Source organism: Rhinolophus sinicus, chromosome 14 (assembly GCF_057876585.1).
Source record: "Rhinolophus sinicus isolate RSI-liver-muscle chromosome 14, RSI-T2T, whole genome shotgun sequence".
NCBI lineage: Eukaryota > Metazoa > Chordata > Mammalia > Chiroptera > Rhinolophidae > Rhinolophus > Rhinolophus sinicus.
The window spans coordinates 65,555,101-65,577,144 of NC_142514.1; the positions used below are offsets into that span (position 1 = coordinate 65,555,101).

Consider the following 22,044-nt stretch of genomic DNA (forward strand, 5'->3'; position numbering starts at 1 on the left):
ATTTGTGGGGGTAGCTCTCAGAGATAACAGCACTAGGACGCCTGCCGAATTGTTTTTAATAAATAGTTTACCCATGTAAGGATGATCCCACTGTAATTAAATAAGATAATGTCGCCAGCAATCTCTTCAAAAGTACCCTGTTGAAACTTGCTGTCCTCAGGCTCTTGCCAGAGCCCATTCCTGCTTCCTTCACCCTGTCTGGCTTGCTATTAGTGGAGGCTGCCTCTGGGCCAGGTTCGTGTTGTTGTGGCAGAGTGCTCAATTCCAGAGGGGGATGGCTGGTCCTAGCAGCTGCAGAGGGCCTCCCAGTTCTCTTTGGAACAGGGATGGACTTGACCGCGTTCTTTGTCCTCTTAAGGTCAAGAAACTTAAAAAACGCAGACCTGATGGCTCTATCAAAAAGTCATGTTCAATGCCAGGTATTAGTAACAGGGGAAGCTGTGGGGGTGGGGGTGGGGGTGGGGGTAAGAGTGGGTGTGGGTTGGGGGTAGGACAGGGAAGGGGTATGTGAGAACTCTATGTACTTTCTGCTGAGTGTTTTGTTAACCTAAAACAGGTCTAAAAAATAATATCTACTATTACAAATAAACAAAAAGCCATGGTTCTGGGGTGTGAGGGGCCAAGGTTTATTTGGAAAGGCTTTTTCTTCTTCTTCATAAGAGGCAGAACAGGACGAAGCTGAGATTTGGAGGGCTACACCCAGGACAGGGAATTAGAAATAAAAATGTTCCCTCCTCTGAGCTTTGGTGGCCTCCACTGGTAGGGTGGAAAGTGAAACTGTCCCAGCTGAGGGGGCCTCTGGTTTCAGTGCCACTTGAGTCTTGCCTGACCCTGTAGTAGACAAAACAGACACTTGTCTGTGTGGTGTTGCATGGGTGGACTTGTTCCTTGATTAAATATTTCACTTCTCAACTACTTAGCTTTCTTTATATAGGTCAGCCTCAGTGTTGGAGAAAGAATTTGTACTGAAACTCATAATCGGTTTAGAAGTAGGTTGGATCTAAGATAAATAAGGTTAATATAACAATAATACGTCTTAAGGCTGGAGGGGACATCAGTCATCACCGGGTGCAATACTTGTCCAGAACTAAGTGGTCCTGAAAGAGTTAAATAATAAAATCCCAGCCTGGCGGAAGTTTTAATCCCAGCTGCTGCCCCAGGGGGTGAGAGGAAGAGATATTTGATAGTCCAAAGCAGAAAGTAAATATAGAGTAAATTACTTCCATGTAATTGGGGAGATTATTTCAAGTAGATTGCGACTTGGAAATGGATTGCTTCTTTTCGAAACCCAGAGTACTTGTAAATCTCCCCTTGTGGTTTCAAGGTGGCACTTAGGGGAGGAGCCATTTCTGGCTTTCAAGGACAGCTACAACTAGTCTGTTTTGTGAAGTCAAAGCTAAACATCTTTGATACTTGCATTACTCAGATCTGTGCAGTAGTTCATTGGACCAGAAGTCTAGAGACGTAGAAATGTGGCCAACAGAAACACAACACCTTAAAAATCTGAACTGTGAACCCTTGTAGGCAGAAAACACTTTGCAATTAGTATAATCACTCTCATTCAAGGAAATGGTGAATTTGATTTGAAATGGTGTGGAAAAACGTGGGAGGGGATCCATGTGAGATACCTTATAGAATTATTATATTTTTTTTTTCATAGAATGAGCCAATTTCTCCAGTAACTTCCATTCTTTGGTGCTAGTGCTCTCTTTTCAAGCCAGTATGAATATGTTCCAATCTGGTGTCTTTCTATTATTTGTCTCTTCTTCTTAAGTCTATAGCCTCTAGAACCAGAGAAGCCTCGTTGAGACTCATGACTGTCCCCACCTATTGCCTCTCTGACTTTGGGCAAATTGCCTGGTCTCTCGCTCAGCCTTTATTTTCTTATTTGTGAAATGGGGATAATAATAGTACTTGCTTCACAGGCAAAATGTTGTGAGAACTAAATGAGAAAATGCTTGTAAAGCACTTAGCACTCAGTTCTTTTTATAATTATGATGATAATCACCCATAATAAGTTATTTCTCACATGACATGATGTTTAGCCTACTCACCATTCTATTTTTCTTTAAAGCAGTTCAGTCTGTAGCATCCAGAACTGAACAAAATGCTCCAGATATGCCCTGATAGTACAAAGTATACTATCATCCCCTTTATTCTAGATTCTATATATCTATTGATGCAACCAATTAGAGTATTATATTTTTCTGCTTATGTTTTACCATTTTTTTTCAGGGGGAGGGATGGTTACCCCAATCAAACTGCTTAGTAAACTCTTTTCTCCTCTGCTATATTTCGGTATTTAGTTTTAGACCCTGGTGCAGAATCTTACATTTATGTTACCTTTTCAGTATTAGCTCTTCTTTCAATCCTATGTAATTCATTCATTCATTCATTCATTCTAGAATCTTTCAAAAATATATTTATCATGGGTCAGGCCATGATAACAGTGTCAGTTATTTGCCATGTTCTAGTATTTTTAAATTCATCCGAGTTTTGGTAGAGCACAATTTCTACGTCTTTATTCAAATTGTGTAACATGTTGGACAATGCAAGGCTAAGGACGCAGACCTAAGGAATGTCTTGAGAAAATCTCCTCAAGGCTGACCGGCATCCTCAGGGCCTGTAGTTTAATCATTATGAAGTTATCTTGTTATAGTATTCTTTGGTACAAATTATTTTTCAACTTGGCCATCAGGAAATCTTGGGCCCTTGTCAAGATTCTTGTTCAAGTCAAAATGCACTTGATCTATCTAGTCACCTGTTTCAAAATTGCCACAAAAATAAGAAAATCTGATGTGATTTCTTATTTTGAGTGAAATTAGGCTGGCATGTTTTCTAAAGGGCTCAGAGGACATATTTTTGTAACCCAGTCTAGAATTTTGATGAATGTAAATAAAAACAGAACATAGTGCATAAAATATGACAAATAGCTATTTTAGATGCTGCTCCCCACCGCATGTAACACGGTGAGAACCTTAGTGAGAAGTTTGGGAAGTTTAGCGACTTAAAAAAAAGTCTACCATAGGGCACTACCTTTACCTTTATTGTGGATTTTACTTAGCTTTTTATATGTATTTTCCCCCTTCTGGTCTCTTTGTGGTCAGGGGTATGCTTTTACTCATCTCTTGTAATTCCCTTCACAGTACATGACTCGTCATAAGTGATTGTTAATTGCTTTTAAAAGTGATATACTTAAGGTTTATTTGTGAACCTAATGTCTAACCTATCAAGATTATAGAGAAAAAATACTACCCTCTTTCAGTCCAGGATATGGCAAATAGAGATGTCTTTAGGCCTTAGGGAATCCCTAGAAACTTTCAGAGAGGGTTAGGAAAGATGTCCCCTTAAGTTGCATGAAACTCTCAAATGATTAGCAAGAATCTAATGAATGAAAAGCAGTGAAATAGCTTTCTCAAAATATTGTGAAATTGGTGATCTCTTTTTCTCCTTTGTCATTACTAGGATTTTGAAATTGTAGGTGAAAATTGCATGTTCAAAAATCATTGTACCATCTGACCTTTGCAAAGATTTCCCTTTCCTTAAGTTTGTTCAGGGCAGGCAATTGCTTCTATGGACTTCTTGAAGGTAAGTATTATTTCTTTGTATTTGTATCTCTAGTATCTAGCACAATACTTAGCAGAGAAGAGGACCTACATATGTGTTGGATGAACAAATAACATTTGTGAAAGTGCTTGGTAGACTGGGAAATCTTGCACCAATGAAAAGGGTGAGGATGACTGCTTATGATACTCAGAAACTGAAGCAGAACACTTGTCTTAATGTACTACACACACACATATACACTTTCCTTTTGAATAATGGTTCCATTTTTTTTTTTTTTTTTTTAAATGGGAAAGGTATGGGGACATTGGGTACTTTTAAAAATGTTAATCAAAATGTGTTTGCTCACTTTTTATTAGTGGTTGCTCCATTTGCTCTTCTGGCTTTTGACAAACATATGTTTGTATTTTGTATACTTAATATTACTATTCTTAGTTACCCGATACCTATCTATCTTACCCATATTTAGTCTGCCATACGGTCTTGACTTAGATTTTCCAACTGTTAGACGGTCACGCTTTTCAGGATACATTTTACAAATCAGTTTCTTTGAAAGCACTTGAACCAAAAGTCAAATGGCACGATGTAAACCAATAGTTTTTCAATGAATAAATGAAATGTCTCAGTAATGACAAATAAGGAATCTAACCTATTGACACCAATTTGGTTACACTGTATTGATTCCTACAAAAATATTACAAAAGAGAGTCCTCCATATACTCTACTGATCAGATTACAAGTATGTTTGTTAGTAAAGAGAAATTGTGTAGGATACAAGAGTTTGCCTTAAAGTGTCACCTGATATTAGCTGTCCCTCACTGATTCAAGTATCTTCCTGGATTCAGGTGGGTCAGGATGTGAGTGAAGAACCCACAGACTGCATGTGGTCCTGGGTACACAATGGATTGTGCATGATTTGGAAATGCAGCAAGTGCGTCCAGGATGTCACGGCAGGTGATAACCTGAAAATACTGGGCCTGCTGCTTACTCGGTGCCAGGGATGAGCAGGGTGTAAGAAGAGATCAAGATTCCACAGTTTCCCACAAATGTGTCAGCTTTTTATTTAGGACTTCAGAGTCTTTAGCGATACATTCCTGATTTGATTTTGGCTGTTTCACTTATTCTCATGTAAACTGGTAGCAGTGATCGTGGGTTGAGTGAGGTGGGTGAGGCCTCATAAACCCTGCTACATGTGCCAGGAGAAGTCCCCTGATAAACCAACGCAATTCTACATATTCTAGCTTCACACAGTTCAGCGGGGACTCAGCACTATCACTTTGCATAGCTCGCATACTTCTGGGCAGTTGGCAAATCCAAAATTCCTAGATGGAGGGGTTTATGGTGGCCATCTGGAAGTAGGGGGAGGATCAGGGGCCTTGTCTTAGGTTGCTTTGCCTAGAGAGCACATTTTTACTTAGCTTGAATGCTTACTTTGGCGTATTATGGAGGTGGGCAGATGGAGATAACAGACAGCGGTGCTAAAGAGACCCCAAGTCACCCTTGGGTACTACCCGTGGAACCCAGGTTTGGTAAACACTGCAAAACCTCCATACTGTTGTATGAAGCACGAGATGCTTTTTTTGAGGGTCTGAATTCACTCTCCTGGAAAGTGTTTTTCAATGGGTTGCCTACTGATCCAGAATATCCGGGGGTGGTGGTGGTGCTGCTGGGAGGGGTAGGGTTACCAGGGAGGGAGACTCTGCGTTTTTAATACACACTTTAGGTAGAGCTTAATGCATAGTAAAGTTTGAAACTAGTGTCTATGAAAAGAACCTCAAGACCACTTACCTTTCTGGTGTATGGAATTTCTTCACTTTTTCATACTCTTCATCTTATAGATAGTTTTTATTTATTTCTATCTCCTTGCAGCCTTTTGAAATATGAATGTCTTTCCTCGTTTATTTTCCCCATTGGGACTAGGAAGTCTGCATCTTTCCAAATGAGTTGGATTGTCAAAGAGTGTCCCTTAAAACCATCTAGGGAGATCACTTGTGTTTATAGAACACATTATGGGAAATTGCCTTGGGCAAGGAGGAAAACATAATGGTGATAATATTAATACCATTTATTTAAATAATGTGCTACAATTCACAGTTAAATAGAATTAAACGGTATGGTTAAATTCATAGTTAAATTACATGATCTCATCAAATTTCACAACTTGCTATCAGGACAGATAATATTCCTATTTTACAGATGAGGAAATTGAGGTTCAGAGAAGATAAGGACATATCTGACTAGTGTACAGAAGAATTGGCCCACAGTTGTCTTCAACATTTAAATTCTCTGTTTGTTCCTTGACTCCACGCATCAAATTAAGAAGGTGGGGGTTTTAAATCTGAAAATTGGTCATCTCAACATTCAAACGTAAAGTTAAAAGGTTTATGTTAGTGTCACTGAATTAGGGGTCAATCTCAAAATTTACTTGGGAAAATTTTTAAGTTATACACTTCTTTTACAGAGACCAGATGGCCTCTGGATTGACGTTTGTGCACATACCTCATAAGTCGTTGCTTAGAGCAGATTTGTTGATGTCAAATCTCCTGGGTTCTGACCTTTCTGATTCCTTTGGAAAAAATCTTCATTGAAACATTGAAATTGTCATAGACATCCACCTGTTGAATAATTTTCTCTTGGGAAAAACCATTCTAATTTAGTCTAGCTCAATTCTTACCTGTCAGCTTTACCGTAGGCCTCAACATTTTTGAAATGGCTCACTTCCCTACCTCATTTGCCGTTATCTTAGTCCAAGGAGGATATGGATCTAAGAAGTCCAATCATTTTTCTCATATCCTATTATGTTACATTTATAGATGCATCTATACATATGCCTTTTAGATTTCCTACTGCTTTATTTTGATCATCTTAATTTAATCCTTATGAGCTCATGTTCCTTAATTAAAGCCATCAAATTAAAGAAGGAAAAGGGACCTGGGAACCCCATACTAGATTTCTTTAAAGGCAGGCCCAATGAGCAGCCATCTAGCTCTGCTGTGCCCTTCCTGTGATGAGGACATGTTGTCAGGGGTTGCAGCCCATAATAACTAGACCCCTCTCATTGTCATATAATTCTTCCTCTATGTTGGGTTGAAACTTTCAACCTTTGGTCCTTTTCTGATCTCTTAAGAAACCCAGATATCTTGTACCTTGTTTTCATGTGAGAGTTTTTCAAATACGTAAGCCAGTCATTGTGTAGATCTAGAGTTACAGAATTTGGAGTCATTATGGGCTAAATTGTATTGCCATGAAATTCATGTTTTGACGTACTAGCCCCTCAATACTTCAGAATGTGACTGTATTTGGAGACAGAGTCTTTAAAGATGTAATAAATTAAAATGAGGTTATTAATGTAGACCCTACTCCAATACGGCTGATATCCTTACAAGAAGAGGGAATTAGGACACAAAGACACACAGAGGGAAGACCATGTGAAGACATGGGGAGAAGATGGTCATCTACAAGCTAGAGAGGCCCCAGAAAATCAATACTGCCAACATCTTGTCTTGAATTTCTAGCCTTCAGAACTGTGAGAAAACAAATGTCAGTTTAAGCTACCCAGTCTGTGGTACTTTGTTATGGCAGCCCAAGCAGACTAACATGGGAGAGAAATGTAGGTGGGGTTAGAGCCAAGCAGATATGTGAGATCACTTAGGCAAAGATACAGGGGGAGAGAGTAAGAGAACAATGAGATAAAAACCTTTATAGAGTAGGCAAAGGGAGGAGGGCATGGTAGCCTTACTTAGCAAAGGATCAAGAGAGACTGAGTGAAAGAAGACAAGGGAAGAAATAATTCTATGCTCCTTTTATTTTGGGTTCTAAATTCCTTAACTTGTGTTCATTTTTGTCACACTTGTCTTCGGCATTTAAATTCTGTTTGTTCCTTGACTCCATGCATCAAATTAAGAACGTGGGGGTTTTAAGTCTGAAAATTGGTCATCTCAACATTCAAAGTAGAGTTAAAAGGTGTATGTAAGTGTCATTGAATTAGGGGTCAATCTCAGAATTTAGCTGGGAAATTTTTCAAGTGACACATTTCTTTTACAGAGTCTATGAAATTCAATTTCAGTATAGATTTGTAGTGGGATACTAAAACATATTTTTAAAATAAACAAGCAAGCAAATAAACAAACAAAAAGACAAAACTCGATGTAACTCCCCAGGTGCTTTTGATATGCACACTGATTGAGATACACTAATCCAGATGAGAATAAAAATGATTTTTTTCGCTACATGACTGGAAATGATGCCAGATAATTATAGATTTCAAACTTCATGGAAAAGTGTAAATTTCACCTATATGGGAGAATGTTTTGTGAACCCAGGAAGCACAGCTGAAGTTTCCTATTCTAATTACATTATTACTTTTAATAATAACATTGAAAATGATAGGTAGGCTTTTGGGATGTTTGTTTTCTTCCTCCCAGCAATGGCTTCCCTCGGCCAGCAGGCACTGTTCTTTTCCCATATTTCAGGATCTCAGTCTGAAACGAGCTATAAAAGCTTACAACAGTCAATCATATTGACCATCACATTATTCTTTGTGACTTGGGAGAATACCCCTGTTTTCTCAAATGCTCTATCTGCTGAGAATTAGGAACCATTTCTATGTAATAAAGAACTATCGCTCACTGGGAAGTATACTCTTCCTTATGGTGGAAGAAAACTTATGACATTGAACTTGATAAAAGCCATCATTTTCACAAGCTCAAATAAAACAAGTCATCTCCGTTTCCCCTCCCTCCTCTATAGGTGCAAGTATGTGGGAAAGACCAAACTGTAAAGATGGCATCATAGACTTCAGGATGAAACAAATCAGGACTAACCAGCGTAATGAAATTCTGTATAAAAACAATGAATTGTGCAACTTTAACTTAGATATTCTAAAGAAACTCTATCATGCCCTTTATTCATTTCTGGAAATATTTCTAACCACAGCTCTATTCTTTGTGGGTGGAGGGGGTCACGGGGAGGCAATAGTTCCTTGAGAATAACCAGAACAGCCAGACTCTGTTAATGTAGTTCAGGTATTCAGGTATCAGGTATTAGGTTAATTAGAACTAATTAGTATTAGGTTCTGAGTAGGTAGGGAGTGCTATTATACACTGTGCCTAAAAGATCACAATGGGAAAGTGTGTGTGTGACGGGGGTGTGGAGGGAAGTATCCTGTTTTGAAATTTACCAGGTCTCCATGATGAGTACTGACTTGACTGGTTCATCTGCCTTAGGGATCCTGAGGATACACTCCCCTGCCCCAAAGTATGTTTTATCCAGGTGTCACGGTGTCTGACATTCTACCTCTAAAGATGAATTCCTTTGTCTTTTTTTTCCTTCCTTTAAAATAGGAATTCTCTTGGTTTGTGCAAAACACAAAATTAATTCACATAGCCAAATACACCAAGGTAGTTATCTGCCTTGTCTCTCACTGGCTGAAAGGGACTAGCAAAGCTGGAGGAAACTTGAAGTTCATCAGTAGAGTGACAGGGAGGTTTGCTAAGGAGGGCATGAGAAAGCACAGAGAGAAGAGGGGAGGGCCAGTGGGCACACATTTTGCCCATGTGGGAATTTTGAATGGGGTTGACTCTGCTCACTCAGTACCACTTCAAAACAAAACAAAACAAAACAAAACAAAACAAAACAAAACAAAACAAAACAAAACAAACAACACATCTTTGAGAGTTGCTTTAATCTATTGCACTATTTCAGTAGTTGAACTGGCCAAGATTTATAAATCTAGAGTCGAGAAGGGTGACAAGTTTTGCAACTAGAGTGTGAGTGGTAAATCAGGGCATTTATTTGGGCACTGAGGCCAGATCATTTGTGTTTGAGGAGCACCTTTGAAAACTCAGATGCAGAGGGCAGGACATGGTGTCTGTCTTTTATACCATTTCCACCCTTTTGAGGTATGTCGGAGAACTTGAATTATGGAACATTAAAAGATCATTTTGTTTCCACATTCAATTTTCTTCTTTTCACTTAGAAAAAAACTTTTAGGCCCAAGACCATTTAAGGTGGTCCTGGTTCCTCCATGGTTCATTCACTGGCCTCTCATTTCTTCTGGACTTTCATTTCAATGGAAAATGATTCTGGTGACCTCACTGTAGGGAGGCAGGAGCCTCTGGCATGTTATCAGATTGCCAGGCTGTTCTACGTAAGCAGGGCTCTTTGCTTTGGTGTAAGAAGATAATGCCATGTGTAGGTCAACACTCAAGCGTTTTGGCAAACTTGTTAAGGGCGTGGGGAGCCCTAACCACTACTATGGGCGGGGAGATGGGGATGTCCCTTGCAAGTCACCTTCAGAATTTGGCTCTGATTAAATGAAGCTATGCAGGTGGAGTCCTGCTTTGTAAAAAGGAGTCACATCCTAAGGAGGTGCTGGCGTTTCTTCCTCATGCTCCTTCTGAGGACGCGCAGAAAGGTATTCTGGCCAAATCAGCCAGTTTTGGGTTTTCCAAGTAACTTTGGTTGTAGACACCTGACTCTGTGAGTGAGTGGGAGGCTATTTTCTCTGAATGTGTTTGCATCTTGGCTTTCATGTGACTACATGCACATTCAGCCCACGGATTTCTGTTATCTAATCAGGTGCATCAGTCCATGGTGGAGAGGAGAGGGGAGGAACGCCCCTCTGACTCAGATTTTGCACAAACAAAACTCAGCCTTGTTAGCAAAGACAGGGAAGAGCACCCACAACTCAGTCCAGATCTTTCCCCACAATCTGTGGGGCAGTGCAAATGGGTGAGTTTTTGTGGCAAGATAAGCAACTCCACTGTGGTATGCTAATAAAATTAAAATGTCAATTTTTACACATGACCTTCAAGGCTCTTACGCTCTTGCTTTCTTAGGATTCAGTACAGACTGCATTTTCTTTAGTCCGTTACCAACAGCTTGGAAATTCAGTTAGAGGACATAACCCAAATGTTCTCCAAATGTTGCTTCCAAATGGGCATCTTGAAAACTGCTGATTTAAGGCGTGCAACCTTTCTGCACTGAGAGAGGGCTGTCGCTCTGCTCACCCAACTGCAGGGGAATTACCAGAAGATTAAAACCACCAATGATAAAGATAGCGCCAGGGAGCACACTTTAATTTGTTGATAACTAAAGCACAAGAGGCCTTTGTACAGGCTTCTTGAAGCCTCACTATTGTGTATTGCACATTCAACCCCTGCTTGTGTGCTGACACAAACAAATAAACGCGATCATAACGGTTGAAATGTAGTTAGAAACACAATTGAGAACATCTGTATTGTAAGCAGAAATAAATTAGAAATACTGGAGTGTTTTGTAGCTGTGAAAACGAAGGAATAAAAAAATAACCCACAGTACCTGGATTAAGCGGTTATAAATAATGTATAAAGCAAAAATCTCATTACCCCCTGTGTAAAACGGCCCCCCCAATGAAATATATTTTATGAATGTAGTAACACTGTAATAACCAAAGCATTTGTTTTTACCCACAAACTTTCCATTTCATAACTGTGAGATTGTTTGGATTTACAAGTTTGGGACCAAACATCCCCGAGTTTACTGGTTTTGGTCTCTTCCTGGTGACCTTCAGCTCTGGGACTCAGCACAGTTCCACACTCCACTATTTATCAGAATGTTGCTTTGCACACGAGAAAGCTTCCCCCAGATACAGCTACAGAAAAAAACAAAACAAAACAAAAACAAACACACAAACAAAAACAGGCGAACACAGATCCCTGTAGCCCTGGAGGAAAAGGCCTTGAAACTCTTGCATTGTTGAAGCCATGAGGCAGAAGGGAGGAGCACTACCTGCGCATGTCAGCAACACCTGGTGTGGCTCCCGGAGTGCAGACTGCTAGAGATAGAATTGATCATGGTGCTAATGTTAACATAAGTGACAGCTGCCAGATTAGTGAGCTTTATCCAACTGAGCTATGGGGCCATTACAGGGGTGGCCAGAATTTTCCCAGGGACACCATCCTTAGCAGAGCCAGGAACCAGAAGGAACGAGAGTGTCTGCATACCCACTCACTGTTGCAGCCCTTCCCTCATCCGTTTCTTGGTTTTCTCTCTCTCTTTTTTTTTTTTTTTCTGGTCATAAACCCATAATCAGTCTCTGGAAAATCATGGAAGGCAGCAGCATGCCAAAGGGTCAAACATGATTCTAGAGTCCTGTTATTTATGAAAACCAGTTCTCCTGGGTCATGCAAGGTGAACATTGTATCTTTAAGATATACTAGGGCAAGAAGTAAAGCACAGAGAGCTGGCTCAATACAATTTTTTAATATAATAGGAGCCACCCTAAGCCTAATTGTCTCCTACCTCAAATACCTAATGATTCCTTCTGAGCTTTTAATTAATGAATTAGCATATATCCTATCTGGCTCTCCTAACGTCCTTGGACTGGTTCCTAAGTGAACCACAGATACACACACAGACAACTGCCCGAATTCTAGCCCAATGCCTGATCAGGTGCTGCTCTTACTTGCATGACTTGTGACCCTGTTCTATTTCCGCCTGGCCCCAATGGGACAGCAGTGTGGTTAAGCAGCTACGCAGAATGACCCCATTAGATTTCCTTCCAGGAGGAAGTCACATGTGGACTCATTTTTGGAGGCGTAGTCAGAAACTCGTAATTTCTCTTTATTTTGGTATACAGCTATGGCACAGTGGCACAAAGTTACCAGATTATGACTCAGAAAATTGCTGTTAAGTCCACTTCTCTCCTCACTACCTGAGTGACATTGGATCAGTCCATTTTTGAGCGTCAGTTATCTGGAAAGTGGGGATAATATTACCTTATATTATTCCCTTGGTGGGACCTAAATAAGGTAATGCGAAGAAAGGGGCATTATATAGTTTAAAGTATTATTGAATGGTGTGGTGTTATCGTTTGCCTTAGTCCATTTAGGCTGCTATAACAAAATACAGACAGGGTAGCTTACAAACAACAAAAACTTATTTCTTATAATTCTGGAGGCTGGAAGACCTGGGTGCCAGCATGGTTTGGGTGAAGGCTGTCTTTGGGGACACAGATTTCTCACATTCTGTCTGTGTCCTAACATGACAGAAGTGAAGGAAAGATCTCTCTGGAGCCTCTTTATTTTTTATATTTAAAGATTTTTATTAAAAAATATGCCTAACATAGAACATTTTATCAGTTTCAAGTGTATATCATAGTTATTCAGCATTCATATACCTAAAGAAGTTATCACCATAATAAGTTTAGCTACCATCTGACACTATATCATGCAATCACAATATAATTGACTATATTTCCTATGCTGTGCATTATATCCCGGTAACTTATTTGTTTTATACCTGGAAATTTGGACCACTTATTGCTCTTCACCTTCCCCCCTTAAAAATTTTTTTCAATTACAGTTGACATGCAATATTATTTTGTACTAATTTCAGTTGTACAACATAGTGGTTAGACATCTGTATAATTTAAGAAGTGCTCTCTGACTACTCTGGTATCCACCTGGCACTATATATAGTTATTACCATATCATTGACTGTATTCCCTATGCTTTACTTTACATACACATGACTATTTTATAACTACCGATTTGTATTTCTTAATCCCTTCACCGTTTCACCCTGTCACCCTACTCCCCTCCCATCTATCACCCCCATAAATCTAGTACCCATCTGACACCACACATAGTTATTATAACATTATTGACTATATTGCTTATGCTATACCGTACATCCCCATGACTATGTAAAACCAATTTGTACTTAATCCCTTCCACTTTTCACCCGGCTCTGTAACCCCTCCTCCCATCTGGCAACCATAAAAATGTTCTCTGTATCATTAGTTTGTCTGTTTTATTTATTTATTTTGCTCTTTAAATTCCACATATAAGTGAAATCATATTGCTTCTGTCTTTTACCGTCTGACATACTCCACTCAGCACAATACTCTCCAGGTACATCCTTGCCACTGTAGATGGTAAGAACCCCTTCCCTTCTGTGGCTGAGCAATATTTGATTGTATATATGTACCACCTCTTTATCCATTCATCCATCAACAGGCATCCAGGTTGCCTCTACATCTTGGCCATTGTAAACAATACAATGAACATATGGATGCACCTGTCCCTTCAGAGTAGCATTTGGGTTTCTTCAGATAAATACCTTGGAGTGGGATTAATGGATCCTTTACTGTGTCTTCTTATAGCCTTTGTTTTAAAGTCTACTTTGTCTGGTATAAGTATTGCCACCACAGCTTTTTTGTTGTTGTTACATCAAATTTAGTACCATCTGACACTTTGAAATAGCTATTTTTATCCCTTTACTTCTCTATCTGTGTGTGTCTTCTAATATGAAGTGAGTCTCTTGTAGGCGGCATATGTAAAGGTTTTGTTTTCTTATCCATTCAGAACTCATATGTCTTTTGATTGGAATATTTAATCCATTTTCAATGAAAATAATTGCTGATAGAATGTAGCTATTATTATTCATAATTTTGATTTTTTTTTTCTTTCCCTCTTAAAGAAGTCCCTGTAACATTCCTTGTAATACTGGTTTGGTGGCGATGAACTCTTTTAGGTTTTTCTTGTCTGGGAAGCTCTTTATCTATCCTTTGATTCTAAACGATAGCCTTGCTAAGTAGAGTATTTTTGGTTGTAGGTCCTTGTTTTTCATCACTTTAAATATTTTGTGCCAATTCCTTCTGGCCTACAAAGTTTCTGTTGAGAAATCAGCTGACAATCTTATGTGAGCTCCATTATAAGTGACTAGTTGCCTTTCTCTTGCTGCTTTTAGAATTCTCTCTCTGTCTTTAACCTTTGCTATTCTAATTATAATGTGTCTCGGTGTGGGCGCTGTTTGGGTTCATCTTGTTTGGGACTCTCTGTGCTTCCTGGACTTGCATGCTATTTCCTCCACCTGGTTTGGAAAGTCTTCAGTCATTATCTCTTCACATAGTTCTCAATCCCTTGCTTTCTTTCTTCTCCTTCTGGTACCTCTATTATGTGAATGTTGTTACACTTGATGTTGTCCCAGAGATCTCTTAAACTATTCTCATTTTATTGGATTTTTTTTTTTCTGTGCTAAATGGGTGTTTTCTGCTACCTTGTCTTCCAAACCGCTGATTTGATCCTCTGCTTTGTCTAGTCTGCTGGTGATTCCTTCAAGTATATTCTTCATTTCAGTTATTGTATTCTTCACTTCTGACTAGTTCTTTTTTATTGTTTCTATGACCTTTTTAATGCTTGCTATCTCATTGTTGAAGTTCTCATTAAGTTCCTTGAGCATTCTTATAAGCAGTGTTTTTAACTCTGTCTCTGGTAGCCTGCTTGCCTCTATTTGCTTTAGTTCTTTTTCTGGAATTTTCTCCTGTTCTTTCTTTTGGGATGTATTTCTTTGTTTCCTTATTTTGGCTGCCTCTCTGTGTTTGTTTCTCTGTATTAGGTAGATCTGCAACATCTTCCCGTCTTGGCTGGGTGGTCTTATGTAGTAGGTGCCCTATGGGGACCTCACACAGTCTCCCTGGTCTCCTGCTCTGGGTGCTCCAGGACTGTCCCTTGTGTGGGTTGTGTGTGCCCTCCTGTTATATTTGATCCTTGGTTGCTACTGGCACATCAGTGTGTGGGATTGACCCTGAGGCTGACTGGCTGTGGGAGTTGGCTATCCACAGCTTATGGGTTGCTACGAGAGAGATTTACCCCACTGAGCAAGATCTGCCCCAGTGAGCTCTGGTGGCTGTTGAGTCCACGCTTTTGGTGTGCCACATTTGGGGCTAATTGGATGGTGGTCTGTTGTGGTCCGAAGCCAACTTCCAAGGATATTGGTTCTGGGGCCTGTTGGAAGGAGCTCCGGTGCAGGCCCAGGTTAGCCACTGCTTGTGACAGGCTGGGGACTACCTGGTTGGAGCTACAAAGTGATCCACAGTGGTTGCTGCCTGTGCTTAACCTGGAGGCATGTGGGAGAGGCCTTGCTGTGAACCAAGGATGGCAGCCACCAATACCAGGTCTGGGGTAGCTCCACAAAAAATCAGCACACTATGAGGGCTGCTGCCAGCTGCTGGCTCCCTTAAGGTTCAGCTGCTGATAAAGTCTAGTGCAGTACAGAGTTGGGTGAGGTGGGGTCTCAATGAGTCACCAGGGTGGAGCAAGTAGAGCTCACCAGACAATTCAGGTTCAGATTTGGCCATGGACATGGGGGGAGGGATCAGCAACACAGGATGCTTACTGTCTGCATGGAGAAGGACCCCATACAGGGAAATTGGCTGCAATCACTCCAGTCCTTGCCCTGAAATCGCACAACTCAGTCTTTCCCCTTATGTCACCAATGCCCCCTAAGTCACTGTCCCTCCACTGGAGCCCAGGTTGAGTGCCGGCTAGTGAGTGAGTCTGTGTGTGGACGCTTTAAGAGAATGCCTGGGTTTCCAGCCTTCCATCTCACCCAAATATTCAGATATGGCTCTTTTTCACAGCCATATTTTGTGGGGGTTCCTCTTCCCAGCACTGGTGCTCTAGGCTGGGGAGCCTGGTGTGGGGCTGGAGTCCCTTGCTTCTCCATGGGGGCATCTTTGTGGCTGAGATATTCCTCCTGAATTTCAACCACCACAATGAGGTTTGGGGCCAGCCCATTTTGTGTCTTTGCCTCTCTTACCAGTGTCAATGTGGCTTTTCTTCTTTATATCTTTAGTTATGAAAGTTCTGTTCAGCTAGACTTCATGTGGTTCTCTCGGTTGATTGTTCTGTAATTTAGTTGTAATTTTGATTTGTTCATGGGATGAGGCAAGCACAACGTTTATCTACTCTGCCATTTTGGGTCTCTCTGGAACCTCTTTTATTAGGACACTAGATCCATTCATGGGGTCCCCACCTTATGACCCATTCACCTCCCAAGGAGCATCTCCTGATACCATCACCTTAATGATTAATATTTTAATGTATAAAATTTTGGGGGAAAATCAAGCATTCAGACCATAGAATCATTATTAAGAGGAAATATCTATCCTACATATGTTATTATATGGTTTGAGGCTCAATTAAAAAATATGTGAAGAGGGCTTTTAAAAGTGTAAAGAGCTAAGCAATGCAAAGTGCATTACGATACTGTGAATGTAATGGCCATGTCAGCTGGATTACCTGTGATCACGGGTTCCATGTACACATTTGCCAGAGCAGCTCAGTCTGCTAGACCAAAGAGAGGGTGCAGTGGCTGGAGATACTAGATTTTGTATTATCTTTATTCCAATTTTTTAATTGTGAACACCTCAATTAATTGTATTTAGATCTTTCTCACTTCTTTTACTTCTTATATGAAGAAATAATAGTCACCTCCTGATATTGTCCTTGGGAAACATAATTAAAATGGATTCTGAAAATATCTTTTAAGGACAAAGTTATGTGAGGGACATAAATTATGTGTGAACTCCTTCAACAATAAATAGGCACATCTCACATATCCCTAGTATCTCGAGCTGATAATATAACAAGAGCCTATTGAATCAGGACAAGGTGATGGTTCTGCTCGTGTGACAATCTAGGTCTCAGAGTCTGGTATGCAGGCAGGGTGTAGAGAGCAGATTGCATTTTCAGGAGAAAGGTTAAGCTTGAACTTTTTGGGCAGGAGGTGGTTAGGTGGATTTTTTTTTTTAAGTCCTTGAATTTACCTGATGAGTTTTGTGTCCTTGTGATGGTTGTTGCCCTCCAGATTATGAATAAATTTAGCAGCACAAAAGAGGTCATTTAAAAATTTCTCCCTCAGCTGCTCCATTTCCTCTGGTTCTTCTTCCAGCTTTCTCCTCTTCTTCACTAATTTGGCCACCTTTGAGGTTGGCTTCCTGATCTTTGTGAGTTTAAGATAAGTGGTATGTGGTTTTAGCAATGTTTGGAAACTTTTATGGAAGAATTGTAGAAAAATGGAGGTTTCCAGAAAACTCTTAATCGAAGTTAATAGATCCATTTTATTGTTTATTTATTTATGACGTTAAAACATTTTATTTTGAATTAATTTTAGACTTACAAGAGGTTGCAAAAATACTATGAAATGTTCCTATATTCCTCACTCTGCTTTCACTTATGTTAACATCTCTCATCACCATGTTATAATTATCAAGAATAGGAAATAAGCACTCATATAATGTTAATAACTAAACTACAGATTTCATTAGAAATTCACTCATTTTCCTGTAAGTATCATTTTTCAGTTCTAAGATCCTATGCAGTACTCCCATATTGCATTTTGCCTCCAATCTGTGACAGTTCCTCTTTCCTTGTCCTTCATGATTTTGGCACTTTTTGAAGAGTAGTGATTAGTAATTTTGTAGAATGTCCTTTAATTTAGGTTTGTCTAATATTTCCTCGTGATTGCATTATGCAGTTAGATTATGCAGTTTTGGCAATAATGTCACAGAAATGATACCTTTTAAGCACATCATATCAAATGATTCATGATGTCAATATGTCTTATTACTGATGATATTTACCTTCATCACTTGGTTAGGCTGGTGTCTGCTGGTTTCTCCACTATAAAGGTACTACCCTGTTTCCCTGAAAATAAGACCTAGCCAGACCATCAGCTCTAATGCATCTTTTGGAGCAAAAATTAATATAAAGACCCAGTATGTATATTATATTATATTATTTATATTATATTATATTATATTATATTATATTATATTATATTATATTATATTATATTATTATATTATATTATATTATATTATATTATATTATTAATTATATTATATTATAATAAAACCAGGTTTTATATTAATTTTTGCTCCAAAAGATGCAGTAGAGCTGATGGTCCAGCTAGGTCTTATTTTCAGGGAAACAGTATCTTTCCCTTTGTGTTGATAAGTATTTTGAGGGCAGTATTTTTAGTTTATCTTTGAATTTCTTTTCTATAAAGGAGCAGAACCCTGTGTACTTTATTGTATCTTAGTTCTTAAACAAAGAATTGCATACTTTAGATAATCTTTGGGGCTTTACCATTTTTTGCCTGATATGCATTGTGGTTTTCCTCATTCCTGATTTTTTCATATAGTTGCATAGTACTTCATTGTGTGGCTAAGAGGTCAGATATTTAAGTTTACGAACTCATCCTAGAAAAAGTGTTACATCCTCATTGCTGAATATCACTACAGTCACCTTTGAAGTACTCCCATTGGGAAGTTATGCACCAACACCAGAGCCTAGTCCACCCTTCAAAGCAATTTTGGAACTCTTTTTCTGGAATGGCCATCAGAGCTGTCATCGTATCACACTTTATGTCCTGAATGTCATCAAAATGTCTTCCTTTCAGTATTTACTTTATCTTTGGGTAAAGAAAAAAGTCATTGGGGGCCAGATCAGGTTAGTAAGGAGGGAGTTCCAATACAGTTGTTTACTGGCTGAAAACTCTCTTACAGACAGTGCAGTGTGAGCTGGTGCATTGTCGTGATGCACGAGCCATGAATTGTTGGCAAAAAGTTTAGGTCATCTAACTTTTTCATGCAACCTTTTCAGCACTTCCAAATAGTAAACTTGCTTAACTGCTTGTCTAGTTGGTACAAATTCATAATGAATAAGCCTTCTGATATCAAAAAAGGTTAGCAACATCGTTGCAACAAGCTTGGGAACTTTATTGTCGGACCTCGTATAGCAGTTTATTCAAACACTTTCCCACATATGTGTTTTTAAGTTGTTTCCAGTATTTTATAATTACAAACAATGCAGCAATGAATAAGTTTGTACATATGTAATTTTGTGTTATTGGAGATATATCCCTAGAAGTGGGATTGATAGGTCAAAAACAAAATACATAAGCAATTTTGTTAGATATTGCCAACTATCTCTCCGGAAAGGCTATACCAATTTGTATTCCCACCAGGAATGTACGAAAGTGGCTGTTTCCTCATAGCTTCACCAGAGTTTTACTAATAGAATGTATTGTCATATTTTTAAATTTTTGCCAATTTGATAAGTAAGAAATAGATTTCTTTAATTATAAATGAGTTTGAGCATTTTTTCCACATGTTCAGGGCCATTTTTATCTTTTTTTAAAAAGTTGCTTATGTCTGTCCCTCATTTTTGTATCAGGATTTTGGTCCTTTGTCCCTCAGTTTTTAAGATTGCTTTATATATGAGGCATATTAGCCATTTTTCTCTGGTATATGTTAAGATATTTTCTCTCCATTTGTCAGTTGTCCTTGTTTATGGTGTTTAATTTTAATTTTTATTATCATGCAACACTTTTAATTTGTATGCAGTCAAATTGATCAATTTTTAAAAATTGTCTAGATTTTAATCATAGTTACAAAGACTTTTCTTATAAAAGTTAAAGGATAATTTAGTCATGTTTTCGTATGCACTGTGTGGTTTCAGTTTAGATCTCCTGAAGTTTATTCCACTGTATGATGTGAGACATGGATCTAATTTTATCTTTTTCCAAATGACTACCTAGTTGTTCCAGAACTATTTATTAAAAAGTTCATCTTTACCCCGGTGATTTAAGATACCACCTTTGTCACATACTGAATGTCCATATATATTTGGGTTTAATTCTGGACTATTCTATTCCACTAGTCTATTTGTCTATTTATCTAACTATGTTCCAGCTCCACACTATTTTAATATTCACGGCTTTATAGAATGTTCTAATTTCTGGTAAGATTAGTCACCACACACTTTTATTTTAATGTTTTTCTATCTATTCTTGCTTTTTTTTTTTTCTCATGTGAACTTTAGTATCAAGTTGTCCGGAACATAGCTACTTAGTATTTTACTAAAATTGTATTACATTTATAAATTAACTTAGGGAGAACTGGTATTTTTATAGTGGTGTAATCTTAGCTAGGAACAGGGGATGTGTTTCCATCTTTTTATTCAGGCTTTTATTAGTGTCTTTCAGGAGTGTTTTAAATTTTTTTCTTGTATATTTTTATACACTTTTTGTTAAAGTTTTTCATAAGTGTTTTACTATATTTTGATGTTGTTGCAAATGGGGTTTTCTCTATCATTATGTCTATTGTATGAAGGCTATTAATTTTTTTTTTTTTTTTAAGATTTTATTGGGGAAGGGGAACAGGACTTTATTGGGGACAGTGCGTACTTCCAGGATTTTTTCCCAAGTCAAGTTGTTGTCCTTTCAATCTTAGTTGTGGAGGGTGCCATTCAGCTTCAAGTTCTTATCCTTTCAGTCTTAGCTGTGGAGGGCGCAGCTCAGCTCCAGGTCCAGTTGCCATTGCTAGTTGCAGGGGGCGCAGCCCACCATCTATTGCGGGAGTCGAGGAATCGAACTGGCAACCTTGTGGTTGAGAGCCCACTGACCCATGCGGGAATCCAACTGGCAGCCTTCAGAGTTAGGAGCTTGGAGCTTCAACCGCCTGAGCCACTGGGCCACCCCAAGGCTGTTAATTTTTATATGTTAATTTTTCATTTATTTTTCTAAATTAAATTTATTTGGGGTGACAATGGTTAGTAAAATTACATAGGTTTCAAGTGTACAATTCTATACTACCTCAGCTATATATCACATTGTGCGCTCACCACCCAGAGTCAGTTCCCTTCCATCACCATATATTTGACCCTTTTACCCTCTTCTACCCTCGTCTTTCCCCCCTTACCTCCTGGTAACCACTAAACTGTTGTCTGTGTCTATGAGGTTTTGTTTCTTTATTTGTCTTGCTCCTTTGTTGCTTTCAGTTTTATATTCCACATATGATTGAAGTCATATGGTTATCAACTTTTTCTATCTGACTTATTTCGCTTAGCATAATTATCTCAAGATCCATCCATGTTGTCACGAATGATAGTCTTTCATCTTTTCTTATGGCAGAGTAGCATTCCATTGTATATCCTGCTACTTCAATAAATTCTTTTATTGTTTGAGTTAGTCTTGTTATTGATTCTCTGTGGTTTCCCAGGTATATTATCAGATCATTTGCAAATATAGTTTTCCTTTGTCTTTAATCATTCTCATGTCTCTAATTGATTTCTCTTGTATAACTGCATTGGCTAATACCTCTAGTAATAGCAGGGATAGTGGACATTTGTGTCTTTTTCCTCATCTTAGTGGAAATGGCTCTAGTGTTTCCCTATTAAATAAAATACTGGCTTTAGATTACTTATCATGTTGAGAAAGTATACATCAATTCCAATACACTAGTTTTACCAAGAACGTGTGTTAAATTTTGTCAAATGTTTTTCTCAGTGTCTATAGAGATAGTCCTATGATTTTTTCCCCCATTTAGTCTTATTATGGGCAGTAGGCTAAATAAAGCCCATCATGTCCTAATCCTCAGAATCTAAATGCTGTGTTATAGGATTAAGTTTTGGCAGATGTAATGAAATTAATAATTTTCAGGTAAGGAAATTATCCTGGATTTTGAAGTCAGCACTAAATGCCATCACAAATGTGGTTATAAGAGAGAGTTAGAGTGAGATTAGATACATACATAGCGGAGAAAACAATGTGAAGATGGAAGCAAAGATTGAAGTGATATGGTCAGAAGTCAAGGAATGCTGGCAGCTACCAGAAGCTGGAAGAGGCAAGGAACTGATGGATTCTTCC

The 22,044-nt window shown here is 38.7% G+C and overlaps 1 long non-coding RNA gene across 1 annotated transcript in view; it reads left to right on the top strand.

Moving 5' to 3' along the window:
- Window positions 1-209: 209 nt before the first annotated feature.
- LOC141572386 (uncharacterized) overlaps window positions 210-22,044 on the top strand; it is a 124,111-nt gene continuing 102,276 nt past the window's right edge. Inside the window, exon 1 of the long non-coding RNA XR_012497749.2 lies at window positions 210-419. This is a non-coding gene — a long non-coding RNA (uncharacterized LOC141572386). The remainder of the gene's footprint in view (window positions 420-22,044) is intronic.